The following is a 17,589-nucleotide window of genomic DNA, read 5'->3' as shown; positions in this document are numbered from 1 at the left end:
GAGCTGCCCCATCTAGCCCCTTAATATAATTTTGCGTTTCTATATGTTCTAAGTACAATTCTTGTAAATAATTGCAAGGCCCCAAATTTTATATACGGAGTGTAATTTGGGTGACTCGCCTTAATATTGGGGTGCCAGAAATATGAGGGACCCTTTTAGGTTTAACCACCCCTCTGAACTGCCCTTTTTAGATATTTCTCCCAGGCCAATAAGAAAGGTGCCTCTAAGCTTTAGTTTACAAAAGGATCAGATTTTATTACATGGGAATTAATTAAACAACAAAGGTGAAACTAATAAAAATCAAAGATAAGGAAATAGGAAAATAGAAATACAGAGAAATGATCTTAACTCTAAAGTTAGCTTATTAGGGTTTTCCATAATTAAACTCACCAAACACCTGAACAGCCCGCCAGTCTAAGGTTGCTCGTGTACCACCCAGACCAGTCACCACACCAAGACAGAACACAAACATGTGCTGCCATCTCAAGGCCCAGAAGGAAAAGGGCAGAGTTCTGGAAAATGCCTAGCATTCAGGAAGCAGCCTGTTTCTCTTCAGCGAGCATTCGATCTCTCCTTCACCAAAAGGGGAGGTCCTTCAAAAGTTGCCTTTCTGAGTTCAGTAGCGTAAGTAACCTCTGGTTGGGCAAGGAGTGGGCCCTCCCAGATGAGTTAGCTAAAAACAGTAAGATTAATCTTTACCACAAATAATTTTTACCACATAAAATACTTTCAGATTCTGGCTTCTAATCCATTCTGCAATTCACTTCCATTTTATTTGTGAATTCACCCTATTTACATTCACTGTTAATATTACTAACTGCATTTATGTCCATCCTATATGTTTCTGTCTATGCTTTCTTTCTTTTCATCTTGTCCCTACAGTAGACCAGCGCCTTCTCTTATACCTATTGAATACATACATAGATAGATAGACAGATGATAGATATTCCCTCTCTGAAGCAATTTAGATGGAGTGAGGTTCAAGCATTGCCCCCACATACAACCATTTTTCCCCTTCATTGCAAAAGCTCTTCATTAAACACCTCTTTTATGAGAGATAATTTTCCCCATTCTTACTTCCCCTTCCCCCTTCTCTCATGCCATCACTCTTTCTTGCCAACATGTTTGTTTTTTTAAACATCATCCTATTATAATTGACTTACTCCTTTGGCCTCGTTCTATATAGAAACTTTTTAACTACCCTAATAATAATAAAGTTCTAAGATGTTACATGTATCCTTTAGAAAGGTACATTTATTATGCAGTCATTTTGAGTCATGTCTGAGTCTTCATGAATCTATTTGTGATTTTGTGGCAAAGATAATGGAGTGGGTTGTCATTTCTTTCTCCAGGTTAATTTATAATTAAGGAAATAGAGACAAAAATGTCGACTTAACCAATGTCAAATGGAGAGTATCTGAAGCCATATTTGAACTTAGGAAAGTGAGTCTTCCTGACTCCATACCTTGTATTTTATTCACTGTACAACCTAATTGCCCAGAAAGGTAAAAAAAAAATAAAGTTTAGGGGCAGCTAGGTGGCACAGCAGATAGAGCACCGGCCCTGGAGTCAGGAGTACCTGAGTTCAAATCTGGCCTCAGACATTTAACACTTATTAGCAGTGTGACCCTGGGCAAGTCACTTAACCCCAATTGCCTCACTGAAAAAAAAAAAAGTTTAATCTTATTGAATTCCTTATGACTTCTCTTTAATTCATGTTGTTTAATATTTCTCTTGAGTCTTATATTTGAATATCAAATTATTTGCTCAGCTCTGTTATTGTTTTGTTTTATTTTATTTTTACCTTTTTCTTGGGTTGGGGGCTAAAAAATTTCATTTTTTCCAATTACAGGTAGCATCAATTTTTTTTTGAGTTCTCCTTCCTGCCTCTGCTTCCTTCCTCCTCATTGAGAAGGCTATTTATTTCATGTAGATTATACTTGGTCAGTCATACAAATATATATTTTCATTGGAACACTAATGCATTGTTGATGGAGTTGTGAACTGATCCAATCAGTCTGGAGAGCAATTTGGAACTATGCCTAAAGGGCTATGGGACTTTTCATACCCTTTAACTCAGTAATAACACTACTAAGTCTATATCCCAAAGAGATCACAGAAGACATATACAAAAAAAAATATTTATAGCAGCTCTCTTTGTGGTGACAAGGAACTGGAAATTGAGGGAATGCCCATCAACTGGGGAATGGCTAAACAAGTTGTGGTATATGAAAGTAATGGAATACCATTGTGCTGTAAGAAATGAGGGGCAGGAACATTTCAGAGAAACCTGGAAGGACTTACCTGAACTGATGCTGAGTGAGAGGAACAGAACCAGGAAAATATTGTACAGAGTAACAGCAACATTATGTGATGATCAATTGTGATAGACTTGGCTCTTCTCAGCAGTGCAATGATCAAAAACAGTTTCAGAGAACTCATGATGAAAAATGTTCTCCACATCCAGAAAAAAGAACTGTGGACTCTGAATGCAGATTGAACCATATTGTTTATATTTTTGGACTGTTTTCCCCCTTCTTTTTCGAGGATTTTCCCTAGTGCTCTGATTCTTCTTTCACAATATGACTAATGCAGAATTATGATTAATGTGATTGTACATGTATATCCTATATCAGATTGCTTTCTGTCTTGGGGCGGGGAGAAGGGAAGGGAGGGTGGGAGAAAAATTTGGAACTAGAAAGCCTATGAAAACAAATGTAACATGTAACTGGAAAATTATAAAATACTGTTATAAAAAATAAAAACAAAAAAACCACAAATATATATTTCCATATAAGCCATGTTGTGAAAGAAAACACAGACAAAAAAAGAAAAAGAAAAATTAAGCAAGTTTTGTAAGTGTGTTTCAATATGCATTCAGACTATTATTTTTCCCTTGCTGGAGATGTATAGCATTTTTTTTTTCTTTATAAGTCCTAAGGAAGTGTCTTAGATCATTATGTTGCCAAGAATAGCTAAGTCATTCACAGTTAATAATTGTAAAATATTACTGTTACTGTGTACAAGGTTGTCTTGGTTCTGCTCATTTCACATTGCATCAGTTCACATAAGTCTTTTGAGGATTGTTTGTATTTTTTTAAAGCATCCTGGTCATCTTTTCTTATAGTACAATAATAGTATTCTATCAAAATAATATACCAAAACTTGTTCAGTCATTCCCCAATTGATAGGCATTCCCTAATTTTTTGTACATATAGGTGCTTTTTTCCTTCTTTTTTGTCTTTGTGACAAAGACCTAGTAATGGTATTCCTGAGACAAAGTGTATGCAAGGTTTTATAGCCTTTTAGGCATATTTCCAAATTGCTCTCCCAAATTTCTAAATTAGTTCACAATTCCAGCTACAGTGTCTCAATTTTCTTACATCCCCTTCAGCATTTGTCATTTTCTGTTTTCTCTCTTATTAACTAATCTGATAGGTCTGGGATAGAACCTCTTAATTTAATACATTTGACTTAGTTCTTTATATGTTTGAGAAATAAGGCCTTTATCAGACAAACCTGCCTTAAAATGTTATTCATATTTATTATTACTAACTGTATTTTCCCTTATCCTATTTCTTCCCCATATCATTTATTTTATTCTTTCACCCTGTCACTCTTCAAAAGTGTTTTGCTTCTGCCTATCTCCTCCCTTAATGTAACCTCCCTTCTAACAACCCCCCATCATTATCCCATTCCCTTCATACTTTTCTGTAGGTTGATACATTTCTATACTCAATTGAGTGTGTATATTATGCCCTCTGTGATAAGTAAAACTATATGTGGTGGCCCTATTACTGTCCCTAGTGTATGGAAAGTTAGGTGGGGTTTTTAATATATTTGTTACTTAGAAATTAGATGCTACAGTACCAGTTTGGGGCATTAAGCATTTATTAAAGTATATTAGATATTAGTAAAGAGAGAACACATGGACTTCAGAAAGTTCAGAAGCCCTACATACCTAGAACCAAGTACGCACCTACTATCTCTGAGTCTCAGGCCAAAAAAAGAAAATTCCTCTGTCTGTTAGAGTGGAAGCAACCTGCAGGTCCAGAAGAGAGATGGTCCCTATACACCACTCCAAGCTAATTGTCCAGCATCACCCCAGTCCATTGGTTCACTGAGGGTGGGCCATAAGTAGAACGTGCTGAGGTCAGAGATCAAATCCTCTGGCAGGAGCAATGCTTTCAGATAGGTGTGGTTTTGAGTGAGGGAACTTCCTGACTTTGGACTGACCTTAAGAAAGGTCAGGCCTGACCCTATTATTAACAATTTTCTCACACCTCTTAACCCAATTCTGAAAAGAGTAAGGTTCACTCACTCCCTCTCACTTCCCCCATGATATCCTCCACTGAATAAACTTTGTCTTTCTGGAGTAGTACCTCAAAGTTGTTTTAATTTGCATCAATATTGTACTCAGTAGTGATTTAGAGCATGTTTCATATGACTATATATAATTTTGATTACTTAATCTGAAAACTACCCATCCATATATTTGACCATTTATCAAATGAACAATTGGTTACTTTTTTCTTATAAATTTGACTTAGTTCTCTCTATATTTGAGAAATTAGGTTTTTAATAGATAGATTTGCTGTATTTTTTCACAGTTAAGATTACTGTGGATTTCCCTCCATTCTATTTCCCCCCATTTATCCTAATCTCTCTCACTTTATCCTGTCCATTCTCAAATGTATTTTGCATAAGATTCCCAACTCCTCCAACCTTCATCTTCTATCAGCATGGCCTACCCCCTTCTATTATGCACTTCACCTCCTACTTTTCTATAGGGTAAGATAGATTTCTATATGCAACTGAGCATGTATGTTATTCTCTATTTGAGCCAATTCCAATGAAAATAACATTCAATTATTCCCCTCTACTTACCCACCTTCTCCCCACTTTCCCCTCCACTGTAAAAGCCCTTTTATACCTCTTTTATTTCAGATAAATTTGCCCCATTCTGCCTCTTCATTTTTCATTATCCCAGTGCATTCCTCTTTCTCACCTCTTAACTCGATCTTTATGGATATTATCCCGTCATAATCAACTCACACCCATGTCCTCTGTCCTTTTATATTACTTCTAATATCCCTAATGGTCAGAAAGTTGCACATATAACCTTCCCATGTAGAAATGTAAATATTTTAATCTTATTGAATCCCTTATGATTTTTGTTTCCTATTTACCTTCTTATGCTTCTCTTGAGTCTTGTATTTAAAAGTCAGATTTTATATTCAGCTCTGGTCTTTTCAACAAAAATGCTTGAAGGTATTCAATTTCATTATATATATATATATATTTTTTTTTTCCCCAGTTAAAGATTATACTATTTCACTTGAAGATGATTCTTGGTTGTATTACTAGTATCTTTGCTTTTCAGAATATAGTATACCAAGACCTCTCATCTTTTAGTAGAAGCTTATAAATCTTTTGTTATTCTGACCATTTGTCCACAATATATGAATTTTTTTTCTGAGTTTTTCTAATACTTTCTCCTTGACCTGGAATATATGGTATTTGACCATGATATTCCAAGGAGTTTTCATTTTGGGATATTTGAGGAGTTAATTGATGAGTTATGTCCATTTTTATTTTAATTTATAGTCCTAGAATATCAGGGTTTTTTTGGGTTTTTTTTAGTGTGGCAATTGGGGTCAAGTGACTTGCCCAGGGTCACACAGCTAGTAAGTGTTAAGTGTCTGAGGCCGGATTTGAACCGAGGTATTCCTGACTCCAGGGCCGGTGCTCTATCCACTGTGCCACTTAGCTGCCCCAGGTTATTTTTCTTGATAAATTCTTGAAAGATAATGGCTAACCTAATTTTTGATCAGGGCTTTCAAATAATCTAATAATTCTTAAATGATTTCCTCTTGATTTATTTTAAAGATCAGATTTGTTTTCCAATGAGATACTTCACTTTTTCTACTGTGTTTTTCTTTTATTCTTTTGATTTTGTTTTATTGTTTCTTGATGTCTCGAGTTGCTAGTTTATTAAGGTAGTACTTTCTTCATTGAGCTTTTCTAACTCCTTTTCCATTTGTCCAATACTAATTTTTTTAAAAAGTTCTTCTCTTCACAGAAATGTTGTATATCTTTTCCCATTTGGCCTATTCTGCTTTTGATAGAGTTCTTCTTTCTTCATGATCCGTTGTGCCTATATTACCAATTGACTCATTCTGTTTTTAAGGTATTTTCTTCAGTAGTTTTTGTGTTTCCTTTACCAAACACTATTAATGCTTTTTCTTTTTTTTTTTAAATTAACTATTTTTCCATGGTTTTTCTTGAATGACTTTTTTTTTTTTTACTAATTTTTCTTTACCTTTCTTCTTGGATTTTTAAAATCTCTTTTTGCTATAATTCATTAGATAAATACAAATTAAAATAAACTTAATATATCATTTTAGACCTAACAAACTGACTAAAATGATATAAGGGCAGAGTGAGAAATGCTGGAGGGAATTTGGAAAAAGGGGGACACATTCATTGTTGGAATTATGAACATATCTAATCGTTTTGGAAAGCAATCAGAAATTATGCTAAAAGACTTATTAGACTACCTACTACCTTTGATCCAGCATTACCCCTACTTCATTTATTTCCCAAGATAATTAGAAAAAAATGAAAAAAACTATATATTCTTTTTTTAATTAAATAGAATTTTATTTTCCAAAATATATATAAAAACAAATTTTGACATCAATTTTTTTAAAGTTTGTGTTCCATCTTCTCTTCCTCCCTTCCTCCCCCCCACCCACCCATAAGAACTCAAGCAATTTAAAATAAATTATACATGAGTAGTCATGGAAATCATTCCCACATTATCTAGGTTGTGAGAAAAAACAGTCAAAAAAACAAAACTGCAGATTAAGTAATTGTCAAAGAGGAAAAAAAATTAAAAATGTGTTTCCATCTGTTTTCAGATACTATCAGTTCTTTCTCTGTAGATGGGTTGCAATTTTCATAAATCCTTCAGCGTTATATTGGATCATTGACTTGATGAAAATAACCACATGCTTCCCAGCAGACCATCTTACACTATTGCTGTTATTTTGTTTACAATACATTTCACTCTGCTTCAGTTCATGTAGATCTTTCCCGGTTTTTTCTGATAGTATCCTGTTCATCATAATCTGTATGTAGTACCTTAAACTTGAAAGAGAATTTTCTTCATAATAGCCCAGCAAAGTAGGTACCATATGTTTTGCCATTATAATCAATCATAACTATTTCCCTCCATCCTATTCCCTTCCCATGATATTTACTCTTCTTTTCTATCTTCTTTTAACCTATTCCTCCTCAAAAGTGTTTTACTGCTGACTGTCCCCTCCCCTGCTCTGCACTCCCTTTTTTCACTCTTTCCTCCTTATCCTCTTACCCTCCTACTTTCCTGTAAGGTTAAATAGATTACTCCTCCCAATTGGGTGTGAATGTTATTCCCTCCTTGAGCCCACTCAGATGAGATTAAGGTCTTTGAGTTAATTCTGTGTTCTAAATTTTTCTTCCTCCCTCAGTTTCAACCCTCCCTAAGAAATCAAGCAATTCAATATGTCATAGTTATGCGGTAATGCAGAACATCTTCACCTTCCTTGAAAGTGTTTTGTTTTTTACTGCTCTCTCCCCCCAATCTGTCCTTCCCTTCTTCCCCTCCCCCCCTTATCTCCTTCCCCTCCCTCAGGGCAAAAATATGTTACTATACCTATTTGAGTATGTATGTTAGTCCCTCTTTGAGCCAATTCTGATGATATTAAGGTTCACTCACTCCTCCACTACTTTGCTGTCTTGCCCTCCCCTACATAAGATTTTTTTTTGTTTCCTTCATGTGAACTACCTCTCCCCAGACCATCTCTACCCCTCCCCCTCCCCCAGTCTATTCCTCCTACATCTCAACTCTATTTTAAAGATGTTATCATGGGTTAGTTAGGTGGCACAGTGGACAAAGCACCAGCCCTGGACCCAGGAGGTCCCAAGCCCAAATCTGGCCCCAGACATAAGACACCCCACAATGAACAAAACAGAAATGCTTTACAGATATCATCCCTTCATATTCACTTCAGATCTGTGTCTTCTGTGAATTCCTTACTGAGAAAAGTTCTTATGAGTTTGAAGTATTATCTTCCCATGTAGGAATGTAAACAGTTTAATCTTTTAATATCCCTCATGAAGTCCTTTTCCTGTTTACCTTATATGCTTATCCAGGGTTTTGTATTTGAAAGTCAAATTTTCTATTCAGTTCAGGTTTTTTCCTCACAAATGCCTGAAAGTTCTCTTTTTCACTGAAGACCAATTTTTTCCTCTGAAAGAGGATACACAGTTTTTCTGGATACATTATTCTTGGCTGTAGTCCCAGTTCCATTTCCCTCAGGAATAGCATATTCCATGTTCTCCTGTCCTGTAATGTAGATGCTGCTAGATCTTGTTTTAGCCTTATTGGAGCTCCACAGTATTTCAATTCCTTTTTTCTCCTTGACCTGGAAGCTCTGGAATTTGCCTATAATATTCCTGGAGGTTTCCTTTTGGGATCTCTTTCAGGAGGTGATCAGTGGATTCTTTCAATTTCTATTTTGCCTTCTGCTTCTAGAATATCAGGCAATTTTCCCTGACAATCTCTTCGAGGATGGTTTCTAAGTTCTTATTTTGTTTATGGTTTTCAGGGAGTCCAATGATTTTCAAATGATCTCTGCTGCATCTGTTTTCCAGGTCAGCTATCTTTCCAAGGAGATATTTCATATCACCCTCTATATTTTTATTCTGTTGGATTTGCTTTACTGTCTTGATTTCTTGTAAGGTGACAAGCTTCCATTTGTTCAATCCTAATTCTTAGGCAATTATTTTCTTGAGACAGCTTTTCTATTTCTTTTCCCATTTGACTTTTCAAACTGTTGACTTTTTTCTCATGACTTTCCTTCATTGTTTTCATTTTTCTTTCCATTTTTTCCTCCATCTCTCTAAATCTTCCTTCTATCTCTCTTACTTTCTCTTTAAAGTCCCTTTTGAGTGCTTCCATGGCCTGAGACCAATTCATATTTTTCTTGGAAGCTTTGAATGTTGGAGCTTTGACCCTGTTATTATCTTCATCTGAAAATGATTCCCCAAAAGAAGTTTTCAATGCTCTGCTGCTTTCTCTGCCTATTCATCCTGGCTGAATATTTCTTGGCTTTTAACTCCTTCTTAAAGTGTAGCACTGCTCCCAGGATACACTGTTTGAGCTACAGCATGGCCAAAGGGGTGATTGGGCTTCTTCTCAGCCTGCCTGACCTGTGAGTAACCACGGACATTTTCTCTTTGATCCAGAAACAAAACTTTGATTGAACTCTGTTTCTCTATGGTCCAAAGCTTGGCATGTCTGTGCCCCTTCCCCATTGGGCCACCACCACTTGATTCAGCCCACTGGTTCAGAACCAGGGTACTTTTCCCCAACTCCAGCAGAGATTGCCTCCACTTCATCCCAGCCTACCATCAAACCCCTTCACCAGCCCATGATCAAAGCCTCAGAAGTTGCTGTTGCTGAAGATTCTGACTGTTGCTGGAAATAGTATCTCTTCATGGCTGTGTCCGGACTGAGCACTGAACTGTTCAGCCTGAACAGTAGGTGATCAGAATTGCCCTCTTTTGCTGAGAAATAGTCTCACTCTGTTCTTATGTGCATAAGGCTGCTCTGTTTTGTTTTTTGTTTTATGTTTTTGTTTTGTTTTGGTTTTTTTTACTGCATTATTTGGGTGTGAGTAGACAGCTTTATCTGGAGCTTGTGGGAGACACGGCCTCTCCTCCACCATCTTGGCTCTGCCCCAGGATCTATATATTTAAAAAGTTTTAAAGCAGCTCTCTTCTTGGTGGCAATAACCTGGAAATTATAGGTATGTCAATCAATTAGGGAACTTGTGGTATATGAGTATGATGGAATACTACTAGTTTTATAAGAAATGCTGAGGGTAATGATTTTAGAAAAAAATTATGAAAAAAACTTGCAAAAAATAATGGAGAGCAAAATGAGCAGAACCAAGAGAACATTGTATACAGTATCAACAATAGTGTTTTAAGAATGACTTTGATCAATTAAGCTATTTTTTTCATAGACACAAATATATATACATATATATACATATATATATTTTATTATATATAAAATTCTAATGTATTGTTTTCTTCTCTCCCCTCCCCAGAGATGGCTGTCAATAGATATACATATATAATTATATATATATATGTGTGTGTGTGTGTCTGTGTGTGTGTGTGTCTGTTGTATATATGTATCTGCATACATATTGTCATATTTGTATGTGTACATATTGTAACGATTGGAATGACGCCACCTGCTGGAGACTTACTGTAGAAGAGTTCTGCCCATGAAGCGAAGGTCTTTGAGGGCAAGACCAGGAGTCAGGAAGTGACGCGGGCGAGTGGGAGGAGGAAGGAAGAGACTGGCGCTCAGTCTCGGGCTCTTTCCTTTGGACTCTGGTGGAGAGCGGAGCTAGAAATGTGCTCTCCCTTTAATAGATAGGAATCTAGGCCTTTTTCTCTCTCTTTACCAAATTCTTATTCTCCTTAATAAATGCTTAAAAGTCTAACTCTTGCTAAAGCTTATAATTTATTGGCGACCACTCATTAGATATTTTAGACAGTTTAGCTAGAATTTTAGCCCTTAACAGATGGCTGACCACAAAGAGGAAAGCTAAACCTCAGTCTTCTTCTGATCTTCTGGTTGGGTAAGAAATTTCCCGTACCCTTTAAATTGCTAAGTACGGGCATACTGGCTGTGTTTTCCCTTTAAATTTTTTCAAATGGACCTTTTAAACTCCCTAATTATCCTATTTTTGATTTTAGTCTGTTTAACCAGACAAATGGGAGATAAGATCATGTTAATGCTTTGTTTTTGTGGATTTTCTATTTTTCTTTTTATTTTTGTTAAAAGAGCCAGCAACTTACTCACACAAGGAAATATCTCCCCCTCTCCCAACCATGCTTTTTCAGAGAAACCTGAAGAGATTCCTGCAGCTTTTCCCAGTTCTAACACTAATTGTTGCTTTAATTTTGCATGCCTGGAGGCAATGACCCACCCTCTAGAAGCTTTTAAACCCTAGCACCTGGAGGCAAAGTGGGGGAAGAGGAATCCAGGCCTGAGTTCAAAATCAAGTCTGATTCAAATTGCTCTGATCCCTCCCCTCCTCTCCAGACCCCACCCTCTACTCCTCCTATGGCCAAGCCCATAGCTTCCCCTGCCTGGGAAGTCCAGAGATCTGATGCGCACGCTCAACTTTTTCTACCTGCATTTGCAGCTTCAGGCTCAGCCCTTCCTCGGCCTGGCTGTGCTTTTGAGACAATCTTAGAAAACTCTTTAAATTCCAGATATGCTCGTTTTGTTCATAATTTTGCTAACCTGCTTTTGTCTTTAATTAGTAATCTTATAAAGCATTTGTATGGTGAAAAGCCCGACAGACAATATAGAGGGGTTAAAGAAGAAAAACTTAAGCTGAATAAGAATGACAATCAACATAGTTCAAGACTCTGCTTCTTTTGCCATGGGAGGGTATATATTTTACAGAAATGTGGAAGTAAGCAGCAAGGTATTGATATGAGTATTGGGGATTTTAGATATCGGAATCAAAAGTGTTCTAACTTTACTCAGAGTATTAATGTCAGTTCAGAGGTTACATAGGATTTCTATGCCATTACATATACATTTTGAAATTAATGGTATGGGTTTATTTTCATAGAGATTTTCATGCTTTTGAGATTGTGTCTTATACTTAGTTTCTAAAACAAGGAGAATATTTGTAAAAGTTTTTTATAGTCATATGATCAAGTTTATATTTTATAATACTCTTATTAATATTAAGTTCATATTCATTTAGATTTCCCTAGTTTGAATTTCATTGTCTTTTATTGTTCCATGTGTATTTTTTTCTATTTATTCATCTCTAATTTTGAAACATTGCAAGATGGTTTTGATTTCATAATACAATGTTAATTCTAGGAGTATTGTGCTCCCATATTCTGAGTTGTTTGTTTTTGTTATTTTTTCTCAACTGATTATTTGATCAAACTCTTTAAAGCATTTCCTTGGCAAATTGGTTGCCATGGCAAGTGTAAATTGATTCTAGAAGTATTATTTTTGATAAGCATATTTTTTAAAAAAAGAGGGGAATGCTTGTAAAAGTTTTCTTTTTTCAAAAAAAGTTTTCTTTAGGATTGTGTTGTGCTTTAACTTGTATTTAAATATGTTCAGATTTTTCACAAAAGTAATTGTATACTAAGTAAAAAAAAAGGTATTATTTGAAATTGTTGCATAATTATATATTATATTCTGAGTCAAGATGTATTCACATTTTTTGCAGTCATTTATTATCCTCAATTTTTAAATCCATATGAGACTTGAATTATGGGAATTTATCATTTAAGACATTAATTGCCGTTATTCTAAGTTATCAGATGCCAGTTGGCCAAGATGCCATCCAATCACAAGAGGAATACATGCAAGAGCAGACACTGAACTGTCACATGAGGGGAGACATGCATGAAGTCAAGGTATGGCCGAGGGAACGGCTTTTGACAAATGTTGAGGTTGGATTCTCTTGGTTTAATATTTTATTCTCTTTTTCCCCACAATATTGTACAGATGGCTGGAAGTATTGATCCCACCCATCTCACTTCTACACCTAGCTTCTATGCTCCCTCCTATATGCTTGATGCCATGGACATCTCAATCCCATGCATCTGATTAAGTCTGACTCAGTTTCCTCCAATATGTTCAGTGGCATGGACATGTATTCCATCCACCTATTTTAAGCCTGGCATACTGTATGGACAGTATATATTGCTCAAGTGTGGGAATGCTCAAATCCCATCATTTCTCTGTTCTTTTATGGTAACCCCCATAATTATCTCAGATGTCATGATAAATAACAGTGTTGAATTTGGCCTTGACATCTGTTACCAATTATATTAGATTTGTAATTTCTCATAATGGCATGAGGATAATTAGGCAGATGATGCAAAAAGTGATGAAACAAAGATAAAAATTATTTTTAAAAATTAATATTGCAGCAATTGTCTTCTAAATTACCCTCCAAAAGGGGGGACTATAGTAATATATAATTTTAAAGAATGTTTCAATTTTTGTTTTATTATATGTTTCATGTGTAACAACTAAGATTCTGAATTCCCTTAGACATGTTTTTGAGAACTTGCATTGTTTGATTTGATTACTGACAAAGCTATTTTAAAGTTGTGTTAAGCTCAATTTTGTAGGAAATTTTCCTGGCTGATTACCAGCATCCACACATCAACCCCTGAAAAGACTTCCATTCCATGACTACACCTAGAGGATATCTAAGAAAAGACTTTTAGAGACTTTAAATGAACAGTTTTGATTTGTTGTTTTTGTTGTTTTTTTCTCTTTGTTATAATATACACCATCTGTAACATGTATTCTCTGCAGAGGCCCTCCCTTTGCAAGACCAATGTCAAAGCGTCAGTTCATGAGGACAAAAAAATCGCCCCTCTGGACAAAACTTTCCTCTCTTCCTTTTCTATATTGTTGTTCACATATTATTAGTTAGCAATAGTTATTATATTGTTTTTACTGTTCCGTCAAGGAAACATTTTGTTTCTTGAGGAACAACAGGGGGGACTGTAACGATTGGAATGACGCCACCTGCTGGAGACTTACTGTAGAAGAGTTCTGCCCATGAAGCGTAGGTCTTTGAGGGCAAGACCAGGAGTCAGGAAGTGACGCGGGCGAGTGGGAGGAGGAAGGAAGAGACTGGCGCTCAGTCTCGGGCTCTTTCCTTTGGACTCTGGTGGAGAGCGGAGCTAGAAATATGCTCTCCCTTTAATAGATAGGAATCTAGGCCTTTTTCTCTCTCTTTACCAAATTCTTATTCTCCTTAATAAATGCTTAAAAGTCTAACTCTTGCTAAAGCTTATAATTTATTGGCGACCACTCATTAGATATTTTAGACAGTTTAGCTAGAATTTTAGCCCTTAACAATATGCATGTATGTGTGTGTGTGTGTGTGTGTGTGTGTATGTGTGTATTAGTAGCCATGTCTGTGGAGGGGAGAGAAGAAAAAAAATATGTAATAATTTTATCTTTGAAAGGAATAGGTATTTGTGCATAGTAGATTTGCATTTTCATGGGCAGTCATCTTTTTTACTGTACTTTGTTCTGGAAATGTTTGTTTTCTTACATAAATTAAAAATAATGATTAAAAAAATCCTCTTTGGCCTCTTCCAGAAATGCTTTATGGGTCTGAGACCAATTTGGATCTTTCTTTGAGGCTTTGGATTATGGCACTTTTCAACTCTTCTGAATTTACAATTTGTTCTTTCCTTTCATCATAGGAACTTTCTCTGATGAAGTTCTTTGTTGCTGTTGCTGTCTGATCACTTTTGCATCCTATTTCTTAGTTTTTAACTTTGTATGTTGAGGTTGGACTGTCTTCTTGACATGGAGGTGACACTATCCCAAACTTTAGTTTTTGTTGTGTAACTGTTTTTAAGATAGTTCTGGACATCTGCAATTTTTTTTTCTTTCTTCAAAGGTGAGGTGAGCCAAGGATAAAGGTATTTACTATTCTATGGGCCCATGTTCTGGACTTTGAGGGACAAGTACTTTTTTCTGCCCTGGAAGTGTGACTGAGGGCCCTGATCCCCTATGACCATGGATGGACTTTGATGTGCAAGTACTTTCTTGCTCTGTGATTGTGACCAGGGACTGCACACTGTACTGTATTTTGGGCAATGCAACAGAGTTGTGTACCCAGTACCATTAAAAGGACCCCTATAATCTCCTTCTGACCCTTTGTCTGATCTCCTTCCAGTCTGTGGGTTAAGAACTCTGGAAGTTGCTGGCTGCCAATTTGGTTGCTCCTAAAGCCTGCTGCTGGCTCCCAGAGGCATGCTTTTCTGATGCATTGCTACTGCCTTTCTTGTAGTGGACTGTGCTCCACACTCTCTCAAGTACGACAGATATTGTTCTTCTGAACTTCCAAGAAGTCTTAGAATGGAAAATTATTTCACTATATCTTTTTTTTATTATTCTGTCACAGCAGGATTCATCTTGAGTGTCTATTTTAAGTAATTTTGATGGTCATTTGGGAGAGATCAAGTGAGTCCTTACTTTTTTTATACCATCTAGCTTCTGCCTCTGCACTCCAGTACCACTTCTGCTCTTTTCATCAGGAGTATTTGAAAGTCTTCTACATAATTAAATCTCCATTTTTTTCTGTTTTTGTGTTATATTCATTTTTGGTGTGGTTATTCTTCATTCTTTAGGTTCCCAGAATATCATATTCAATTTTCTACATTTATATAATGTCATAACTGTGGCTCCAAAGTATTTGAATGGTTTCTTTCTGTTTGTTTGAAGTATGTTCCTTTTGACCTGGGAGCTCTGCAATTTTGCTATAATAGTCTTGGGAATTTTCATCTTGAGATCTCTTTCAGTTGATGATTAGTGGCTTCTTTAATTTTCTATTTTTCCCTGTGATTATAGTATATAGAGGAAATTTCCTGATAATTTCTTGAAATATAATATCTATCAATTCCACAATTCAATGATGATGGAAAATGCTCTCAACATCCAGAAAAGAGAACTGTGAATCTGAATGCAGATTGAACCATACTCTTTCTACTTTTTTCTTTTTTTTTCTTTTTTGAGGTTTTTCCCATTTTTTCTGGTTCTTTTATTCACAACATGACTAATGCAGAAATATATTTAATGTGATTGTGCATATATAACCTATATCAGATTGTTTTTCTGCCTTGTGGATGGGGGAGGGAAGGGAGGGAGGGAGAAAAATTTGGAAGTTAAAATCTTATAATAACAATGTTGAAAACTATCTCTACATGTAACTAGAAAAAAATTCTATTAAGGTTGAAAAAATGAAATAAAATATCTAGGTTCTTTCCTTGATCATGGCTTTCAGGTATTCCAGTTATTTTCACATTATATCTCCTTGATCTATTTTTTCAAGTCAGTTATTTTTTCCAGTGAGATGTTTTCTTCTATTTTTCCCCATGTTTTTACTTACTTCCCCATGTTTATTGGTATCACATGAGGATTTTACCTTGCATTTGCCCAACTCTAATTTTTAAAGAATCATTTTTCATTGAGATTTTATACCTCTTTTATTTGCCCAATTCTGCTTTTAAGGAGTTATTTTTATCAGTGAATTTCTGTACCTCCTTATTTCATTTTGTGAATTCTACTTTTTAAAATGTTTTTTTTTTCATTTAGTACATTTTTATCTCTTTCATCTTGGTTGCATTTATGTAATTTTCTTTCTCTGTTTTCAGTTCTTTTCTAATTTTTTTTCTCCATAATTCTTATTTGATTTCGAAAATCATTTTAGCTCTTCCAGGAAACCTTGTTGGGCTTATGTCCATATTTTTTTTTTTGGGGGGGGGGTGTTGATGCTGTGCTTATAGCTGTTTTGCTATTTTGTTTTCATTGTCTTCTTCTGAGTTTGTGACTTGATCTTCCTGTCAACATAATAGACTGGTCAGGTTCATTTTTGCTGTTTACACATTTTTCAATCCTATTCCACTATTTTGAAATTCATATTAAAGTTTGGCTCCATTTTCAGCATGGTGACATTTAGAAACACCATTTCAAGTGCCAGGCTATTTTTCACTGCTGTTTTCTGAATTAGTTGTGCAATTTTGATATTTTTCAGTGCTTCCAACATAGTATTATCTGTGGAAAGGGATGGACCATGCTCTCCTGGTATGTTCAGGAAAGACCCTGGATATTTTGGGATGGAAAGGGATACTTTTCCACAGGGTCTACTTGTGATTAAACATGCCTACCAGAACTTCTTCTCTGTCCTTGAGTTATCACTCAGGCGATGGGGGCAATTCTTAGTCAATTATCATTCATATATAGGCAATGGAGTTGACAAACGAATAGAACTTTCTCGTATCCAGCACTAGGAAAAGGGTTCCCTGTAATCTCTTTTTGACCAGTTGCTAGGCAGCCTTCCTATTAATGGATTGAGAGCTCCTAACATTACTGCTGCTTCTCTCACTACCACCCAGTCTCACAACTTATGTTTCATCCACATGTCATTCAGATAAGCCTCTACCCACATGTATTTCTCTTTCCAATCTCTTAAATTTTCTTAGATTAGAAGAATGCTAACTTTGACATTTTGTCAGCACTGGAATGGAAGGGAAGGGAAAATTGGGAGAACTTAGTTGAGGGCTTTCTCTCCTATACCATTGTGGCTGTACCCCTGGAAGTCTCCAATTTTAACCTCATTTTATTTTGGCTTTATTTTGATAATATGATGCAATGCACAAAACGTCACTACAAATGAAAATATATGTAGTGAGTTGATAGCTACTTTTTATTTTATTTGAAGCAGGTAATTGGTGAGCCTTATAAATTGGTATTTTGTATTGATATATAGTTTATTTTATTATCTACATATTCTGGAAATTTATAGAGTATTCTATCATCTACAACCAAATTGAGTGTTGAAACTTTAAATCAAGCTCTAGTTTGTTGAAAAAAATTGGATAACATAGTAAAATATTTTCATCTAGATGTAGTCATTAATATCATGGGTCACAAAGTGTCAAGAA

This window comes from Dromiciops gliroides, chromosome 6 (genome assembly GCF_019393635.1).
Source record: "Dromiciops gliroides isolate mDroGli1 chromosome 6, mDroGli1.pri, whole genome shotgun sequence".
NCBI classification, from domain to species: Eukaryota; Metazoa; Chordata; class Mammalia; order Microbiotheria; family Microbiotheriidae; genus Dromiciops; species Dromiciops gliroides.
The sequence above is the reverse complement of the archived record's forward strand: the minus strand, read 5'-3'. Positions refer to the sequence as shown.